This window comes from Chrysochloris asiatica, unplaced genomic scaffold, assembly GCF_000296735.1.
Source record: "Chrysochloris asiatica unplaced genomic scaffold, ChrAsi1.0 scaffold00139, whole genome shotgun sequence".
Lineage (NCBI taxonomy): Eukaryota > Metazoa > Chordata > Mammalia > Afrosoricida > Chrysochloridae > Chrysochloris > Chrysochloris asiatica.
In genome coordinates, this window is record NW_006408657.1 from 4,592,900 (window position 1) to 4,602,734 (window position 9,835).

Sequence of the window (9,835 nt, forward strand, 5' to 3'; positions counted from 1 at the left end):
ATCATTGATGGACTCGAGTGTGGCAGCGGTAGTGAGGTTGGCCCAGGATCGGACATTGTTTCGTTCTGCTGTGCATGGGGTCGCTATGAGTTGGTTCTGACTCGATGGCACCTGACAACAACAACAAACTTAGTAATGTCAGTCCTTTGCACTCAGTATAGATATATAGCTTATTTATCAAGTAAGAGTCCAACAAATTTTATTAAGAAAATTGCTTCTTATTTATTAGTATCATCTGGTCTCACTTGCTCACTGTGTGGTTGTCACATAGATTATCTCATTGATTCCTTATGGTAGCATTTGGCATAGGTTGTGTTTTAATTCATATTTGACAGAAAACAATAATAGGGCACAGAGCAATTATGCAACTTGTCCAAGTTTATTTTGTTTCCTGACAATGGAAAGATGAAAAACCAGGTCTGCCACAGTCCTATCAATGTATTGTTGTTAAGCTCCTTCAAGTCAATTCTGACTCACAACTTCATGTGCAACAGAAGGAAATAATCCATGGTTTTGTGCCATCCTCACAATTGTTATGTTTGAACCTATTGTTGCAGGTACTGTGTCAATTCATCTTATTGAGGGTCTTCCTCTTTTTCATTCCCTCTACTATAACAGGTAGTAGCAGTTGTAGCATAGTGGTTGCAAATCGGGCTGCAAACCTTAAGGTCAGTAGTTCGAAACAACCAGTTGCTCCATGGGAGAAAGATGAAGCTTTCTGCTCCCATAAAGATTTACAGCCTTGGAAACCCTGTACAGGTTCGCTATGGGTCAGAATCAACTTGACAGCACTTAACAACAACAACTATAACAGGAGTCCTGGTATGGCACCATAGGATAAGCACTTGATTTCCACGTTGGTTTGAACTGCAAGGTCAAACTCATAGCTGCTTTTTGGGAAACCATATACAGGTTGCTATGAGTCGGAATCAACTTGATGGCACTTAACAACAACAACAACTTTATCAAGCATGATATCTTTCTTCAGGAACCGGTCCCTCCTGATAACATGTCCAAAGTACATGAGATAAAGTTTCACCATCCTGACTTTCAAGGAATATTCTTGCCTGTATTTTGTGAAAGAGAGATTTATTTGTTCTACTGGCAGTCAATGGTATATTTAATATGCTTTGCTAATTCCATAATTCAAAAGTAGCAAATATTTTTTCAGTCTTCCTTATTCATTATCCAACTTTCACATACATATGAGCCCATTGAAAATACCCTACATTGATAATTAAGGTGCGCCAGAATCAATCCATGGTCACTAGCTCAATTTCAAAGAACTGGATGTCAGAGGATGCACCAGATGGAAAGATCCACACCCAACAGAGAACAAACAAGCTTTGCCTCAGTGTCTAATATATTAGAAGCAGGCTACATCCCCGAGGAAACATCCTTTCGATTGGCTGGATATAGTAGAACTCATCATAAAATTAATTGCATTAAATTCAGTCTCTTACATTATATGAGGATAAATATCTCAATTGCCGAATCTCAATTGCCAAACCACTGAGATTCTTGGCCCAGTCAAGTTGACACAAAACATGAACCATCATATTAGTTTTCTAAAGGGACATGTTTGCTTTTGAACATTTTAAAGATATCCTTAGCATCCAATTTGCCCAGTGCAATATATCATTTGATTTACTGACTACTGCTTCCTTGAGCATTGATTGTTGTACCTCCATAATCAGACACTGGGGTTCAAATGTTTCCCTAGTATTACCTGAATGAATAACCATGGGCAAGTTAACTTTGCCTTTGGTCCTCAGTTTCTTTATCTGTGAATGGGGCATATGTTTTTATTAAATAAAATCATGAAGAATTTAGCACGGTCCCTAATACAGAGTAAATGGTTACAGAATTTTAGGTGACACAATTCATGCTTGCCTATTGACTGAAAGGTTGACAGTTCAAATCTATCCTGCAGCACCACAGAAATAATGCCTGGTCATCTACTTTTTAAGAAACTCTGCCATTGGAAACCCTACGGAGCTCAGTACTACTCTGAGACATGTAGTCGCTATGAATCAGAACGGATTTAAAGACTAGAGATTTATCACCATTATTAAACTGCCTAATTATCCATGTTTCCTGATCTTAACTCCTGTGTGGTGCTGTAGGGTAAGCACTGGACTGCTAACTGAAAGATCAGTGGTTGAAACCCACTAGCTGCTCCTTGAAAACTCTATACAGGATTGCTCTGAGTCAGAACTGACTCCACAACACTTAACAACAACATGAAGCTGAGAAGCACTCTACAGAATAGCTGCTAAATGTGACTATGTGTCTTGCAATAATTTTTAACTCCAATTAAGTATTTCTCTTTGAGCTAGTTCCTAAGTAACTCCAGGATTTCTCCCCTATTAGCAGTTTGCTATGTTATGGTATTAAGATTTAAAATTAGCATTAAATAATTACATCTGCTCACTTGGAATAGTATGTAGACCAAAGTAGCCAGTATCTAATGCTTTCACAACCACACACAGTTGAACTTCATATTCCACATTAATATTCTTGGGGGAAGTTCCATTTTAATTATTTTCTTTTCATCTTCAGCTTAGTTCAGATACAAGTATTCCCTTAATATTGCCTTTTACATGATTTGACAATACTTTATGTATTTAATTTTCCTTTTAGAATGTTGCTCAGTGGCTAAGAGCCATGTGCATTCATTTGGCTATTTGAAGTAATAAAAAACAAAAAATAGAGTTTCTAGCTAGTTATCTATAAATATCTTAGCTTCTGGTTTTTTGTCTATATAAGAAATCTTCAACACTTCTTTTTTGAATTTTTTATTCTAAAGAAATTCTTTTCTAAAAACACCAAATTGTCCAAAAGTGTGTGAAGCAAAAAGTGAAACTATAAATCACTATATTCCCCTTTGTCACAGCCCACACCCAGAGATTCCTAGCAGGAGTAGTAGTCTGTCATGCATAGTTCATTTATATTGTTTTATTTTTATAATATTTGCATACTTTTATACATAGTGATCTAGAATAACTCATTAAAATGAAATCACTGTGGACATGATACTGTAACCACTTGAATTACATAGTATCACAATGAGAATTATACATAAAATATAATGTAGACAAATCAGAACAAAGTCAATTGCAATAAGTATGCTTTTTGGTTTGAATAACAACATATGTAGATAGATAGATAAATATATCTATGTATGCTGTTGTTGCTGTTGTTGTGTATATATATACACATATAAGACTCCTGGTGTGGCACTGTAGGATAAGCCTGAATTGCGAACCACAAAGATACAGTTCAAACCTACGGGTTGCTCCTTGGAAACCCTATACAGGGTTGCTATGAGTCAGAATCGACTCAAGGGCACTTCACAACAACAAAATATATGTATACATATCTATATGTAAGGAACTCTGGTAGTGTAGTGGTTATGAGTCAGGCTGCTAACCTCAAGGTCAGTGGTTTGAAACTACCAGCTGTTCCATGGGAGAAAGATGAGGCTTTCTGCTCCCATAAAGATTTACAGCCTCGGAAACCCTATACAGGGTCGCTATGGGTCGGAACCAACTCAACAGCACACTACCACCACCACCATATCTATATGTTGTTAGATACCATTGAGTTGGTTCTGATTCATAGCCACCCTGTATAAGGTTTCCAGAGTGGTTAGTGGGTTTTGTGCCGAGCTTGTGGTTAGTAGACCAGTGTTTATCCTACACACCACACCAGGACTCCATCCCAACAGTCACGAACCCAGTTAGAACCGAGTTAAAGGCACTTAACAACAAAACATGTGTGTGTATATACACACACATGTAAAATAATAGTTTTATTATAGTTGGATACCATTGAATGAATTCCAACTCATAGAGACCACATGGGACAGTGTAGAAGCCCCATAGCCTTTTTTAGGCTGTAATCTTTATGGGACTAGAATGCCAGGACTTTCTTCATAGGAGCTGCTGCATGGGTTCCACCCACCAAACTTTTCATCAGCAAATGTGTACTTAACCTACGTGACACTGGGCATCCAGATAATGGTTTTACAATATACAAAATTCAAGAAACAAACCAAAACAGTAGATTCACAATGAAACATCTATGTCACACGTCTATTCGCTGGAAGAAAATTCTCCGTAGGTCTCTTGTGTTTTTGTATATTTTGCAAAGTGAGACATTGTTCATTATTTCAGATTATCTTTTTGATGATATTTGTACTTGGAAGATATATATTATCTACCTTTGGAGCTAAGGGCAAACATGCTGATTGATAGTCCATTTAATCCAAATGGTTTTTGAATAGTGTACTCTACACACTATCCTTGTTCTACCGTTTGTTTTCATTTGATCAATTCTTGGAACTCTTTATATAGCTGAAGAATATACATAAAGCATAAAGTCTTTTTTTTTTTTTTTTGGTAAAAAAAAAATTCCATTTGTGGTTGTACCTTCATTGATTAGATCAGTCTGCTAATATAAGACATATTCAACCCTTTGTTATTATAATAAGGTTGCAATGTGTGCTATGCATCATTTCACATGAAATTTCTACAAATGCTTTGTTGTTGTTAGCTGCAGAGGAGTCCATCCCTGACTCATGAATATGCCAGGTGTTAGAGATTTAGAACTGATCCATATTATTTTCTTGGCTGTAATCTTTAGGGAAACAAATCTATAGATCTTTCTTCTGCAGAGCCAGTGGATTGGTTTTAAATGCCAACTTTTCAATTGGCAGCAGAGTGCAAGCCTTTTGTACCACCCAAGTTCCTCTAGAAGAGCTTGTTGTTGTTGTTGATAAGTGCCATCAAGTTGGTTCCAACTCATAGTGAACAGGAAAAGGTAAAAACATTAACTACCTCTTCCCCGCCCAAGAGACAGGCTAGAATGCTAATCAGGTTACTGAATGGGACCAATCCCCCTGCCCAGGAGACAAGCTAGAATGTTAATCAGGTCACCAAACAGGACCAATCCCCCGTGTTTTCCTCTTGTCCTCAAACAGGTCAGCACCCTAGCCCCTCCCTGACTCTGACCCCATATGCCAGTGTTGCACTCCATTCAGGGCTCAGAATCTGGAGAAACTAGGTCCTCTGAGCCAGCCGACTTAATAAAATCTGGAACTCTGCTTCACCTCTCCGAGTGGCCTTGGTTTCTTCAAAGGGGGATCAAGAGCTGCCGGGACATCCTTGGACCTGGAGCTGCTGCGACACCCCTGGATCCAGAGCTGCTGTGGCACTCTCAGGTTCAAAGTTGCTGTGACACTCTCGGGCCTAGAGCTGCCGAGATACTCACAGGCCTAAAGCTGTTGTAACACTCTGGAATCTAAAACTGCTGTAACAATAGCAACCCTGTGTAGGATTTCCAAGTAGCAGCTGGTGGACTTGAACTGGCAATCTTGCAGTTACCAGTCCACTGCTTATTCTACAGGGCCCTAACATACTTGCTGCCGTACATATATCCTCCAATGTACAAGCATATGTGTGTAGACATGAATATGTATTTTTTAAAAAATTACAAATAACCTAGTTAAAGGGGAATCCTGTTGTAGTGCTGCAGCGTAATGTACTGGATCACAAATAGATCATTCAAACTCACCAGTCGCTCCTTGGAAAACCCATACCAGGGTCACTATGAAGTGAAATGACTCTTAGCAGCAGCAACAAAATTTAAAAGGGATGCCTATTTAATCTTTTAGTAGATTACTTTCATTCAAAAATTTGTATTTATCAATTTAATATTCCATGAATAGAGTATGTTATCATTTTCCCACATTATCTTCTACAAAAATATTACTATTCTAAGTTCTAGCCAAATAGTTAACATTTATTAAATGTTGTTTTTATTTGTATGTCTCAAATAATTATTATTGCTGTTGAATGTCTTTTAATATTCCTGCTATCATTGGCAGTTTTTCTCTGCATGATCTACTAAAATTTTACATTTACTTTATTTGGTTGTCAATTTTTCAATTGATTTGAAGCTGCTTTTTATGTGTTATATATAGATACTTAGCATTGGTCTACCAAATAGGTTAACATTGTTCTACCAAATAGGCTATGCATTTTTTTGCAAGTTTGTCATTGTTTTTTTTTTTTTATTTTAACAAGGATAACTTAAAAAATTATCTTAAATAGTTTAGTTATTGTGATGGTATTTTTGTTTTTAATTTCTGGATGCCATGATGATTTAAAAAAAAGAAAAATCCCAAAAATAGTTCACGAAAAATATTATTTATTTTCCCTTCATAAATTGTTATCGTTCATACTTTTTAGTTTTCTTTCCTAATTTATTAACCAACAATTAAAAATATGCAAGTACATCTTCTAAAGCATTTTAAACTCCTGCATTTAATGGGAAAGTATCTGTTTGTTTGTTTTCTTAATTTTAATATCTGCTATATATAAGAATTTGTTCATATTCTTATGAGTTGCATGCTTTTAGTACCCTGATACTCCTGACAGACTTAATACTATAGGTCTATCAATACATAGACTCACAAGAATTCACTTTGTTTCAGTGTACCTATTTATAATCACTATGTGAAGTGTGAACCAAAGCAAGAAGAAATACTTTTATCAAATTAATTGTGGAAAATCCTGTCTTAAAACTTTTCTCTGGTTTAGAAAACCTTTGCTCATGAAGTTATAAGAGACAATGTAAAGTAATTTCACTTTACCTCTCCTGACTGCACCCAAATTCACACAGATCGTTTTGAAGAGAGAAGGAAAAGAATGATAAAGAAAAAAAATAACAACTAACGTTAAACAGTTCCCTTTTTCATAATGACTTAAATTTCAACATTTCTTGCTCTACAAAAGTTATAGATGCACTCGGGGATAAAGGAAAGAATGTAATATCTCCCAACATAACTATGTTTCTCTGGCATATTTTGAAGTCCTTTGCATTAGTTCACCCTCAGGGCAGTGCCATTAGGCATATTTTTACCTTTGCATGGGAATTATTCTTAGATCTCTGGCATCTTGCAATCAGATAACCTTTCAGTTCTCTAGAGATTAGGGCAATTGACAATCAGATTCTGTTGTCCCAAGCATCTTCACATGAAAGACATTTAAACAAGCTTCAAAGTGATTTGCCCAAGAGAAAAGGTTTCCCTGCAATTAGGAAGAACACTTACTATACTACCATCTGTGCCTTCTGTCAGGCTTTTATGCATTCTGCTTTCAGATATGCATCTTCCATTTCAAATTTTATTTGTTTGTTATTTTATGGAACCCAGATTTTTTCACACCCAGTGAATATTATCCATATTTTAGATAAAGATATCATTTTAACATCTTGTTTATATTTATTAATGATGCATTCTAAATGTTTGTCTTAAAAAATTAAAAAATCTGGCAGCTACAAAAACAACCCATATTTGTTGCACAAGAGACAAGTAACATTTTCTTGAAAAATAGTTATTTATGACAGATAAACCTAAGGGGAAAATTTCAGCATCTTTAATGCCATTTCAAGTTCATTTTGTGCTTTATAATTTGAACAAAACTTATTTCCACATAAATGCCAGTATAACAGATCTGAGTGTTTTTTCTCAAATTTAGAAGTCGTTTAGGCTTATTTAATAGTTATTTCTACCCAATTTTAAAGCTTTATCATTTAAAAATTGCTAAGTGTTGGCTTCAAAATATTTTATAAATTCTGCTTGGCTTTGGAATACATGTTATTTGCCAAATATGGTCCTTTGGGTCATTGACACTACCATATGGTCTTTCTGGAACATGAATTTCTGGGTTTAACTCGTATGAAAAAAAATCACTGTTCATTGGAAACAAGATGTTACATACATAAATAAGACAGGGAGCCCAGGGGTCTCTTAGGAAGAATTATTAGAAAAACAAAGACTTTGTCTTTAGGACAGGAGGTCTCTTTGGTTATCTACTGAACCTCAGCAATTGCCCCAGTGCCTGGGACAAATACAGTAGGTGCTCAATAAATGTGCACTCAGTAGTTTCTCAGCTATGGAAGTCCCCTGAGCAACAATGATGGGTCCAACTGAGACCCTTCTGTGGCAGAACCCTCAACATCTGCTATTTGACCTTTCCAAGGCTCCCTGAGACAGGGAGCCTAGGGGGCCCTCTTGGATTATGAAAGCATTAATCCCAAAACCGTGTCCATTTTACAGTCTGTTTAATAGAAACAGACTTCTCACAAGATCACCATATTTTACTTCCATGTACAGTCTAACTGGTTTTACCCACCTTGAAGGATGTCCTTATCTTGGGGGTGGGGGTGGGGGTGGAGAGCACCAGCCCCTGGGAGGGACTGGAACCTTAGCGCTGATTATGAGATGCATGTGTGACATCTCATAGTAAGTTTTATGGTGTGGCATGGTAGGATAATGCATTGGATCACAAGGTTAATTTGAACCACAAGGTCTGCGGTTCATAGTCACCAGCCATTACTCAGAAATCCTACACAGGATCTCTATGAGTCTGAACCAACTTGACAACACTTAACAACAACAATAGCCACCAGAGGTCTCAACAATGGAGTCCATCTTGAACAAATTCGGCACACACCCAATTAGCATGGCCCCTCCTAAATGAGACATCTCCCACCCCTTAGCCTTTATCTACGAATAAACATGATGCCTTTTCCCCACCCAAAACCTTTTTTTAAGATTTAGCAAAGCCTTAGTTCAGGGAGATAGGGCTGAACATTGTATTAAGCCCTCCCCATCTCTGCTTGTTAAAGTTGACAAAGATTGCATTTTTCTTGAATCGACCATCAACACTCATGGAAGCAGCAGCCAAGAAATCAAACGACATATTGCATTAGGCAAATCTGGGGCACAATACTTTTTTAAAGTGCTGAAAAACAAAGTTGTCATTTTGAGGACTAAGGTGCGCCTGACCCAAGCCATGGTATTTTCAATAACCTCATATGCATGCGAAAGTTGGAGACTGAGTAAGGAAGCTCATACAAAAATGGATGCATTTGATATTGAAAGTACTATGTGCTGCCAAAAGAACAAACAGATCTGTGTTGGAAGGGGTACAGCCAGAGTGCTCCTTGGAGGCCAGGATGGCCAGACTTCATCTCATACTTCGGACATATTGTCAGAAGGGACCACTCACTAGAGAGGGATATCATGTTTGGTAAGGTGTAGGGTCAGAGAAAAAGAGGAAGACTCCCAGCAAGATTGACTGGCAAAGTGGCAGTATCAATGGACTCAAGTGTGGCAACAATTGTGAGGTTGGCCCAAGGCTGGGCAGTGTTTCATTCTGTTGTACATAGGGTCGCTATGAGTTGGTACTGACTCTATGGCTCCTAACAACAACAATCTCTGCTTGCAAGCCTCTTTCCTATAATAAAATATTGTTCATATGGAAATCCTGCTTCACCTGACTATTTTTAATTAGTAGAAGGCAAGATCCCTCTCTTGAAGGGCAGAGGTGAGATTAGCACTTCCTGGAATATAAACAATAGCATTCGCTTGTTACTAATGTTTTATGACTGGGAGCACACAAAGACATCCCTACAGCAACTTTAGAAGTAACCTAATTTGAACCTTGATCTTTGAAAAACAATCATACTTTACAATGTTTAATCGTAAACATTAAAGTTTACAAAAAGTAAAGTTCTTTAAAATGTTCACTATAAAAATGTTAGAAATCATAGAAAAAAAATTACATGTTTACAAAAACCTGGTATTGTGGCCATTGCAGATCATTAACGAAATGAAAGACTTTTCAATTAGTGATGCTCGTACTACTGGTTATTCATATGAAAGTAAACGTAATTAGCTCCCAACCTCACACCACATGCAAAATTTAATTCCAAATATATTGAGAATGAATCATGAAATGGACTGCTAAACCACAAGACTGGC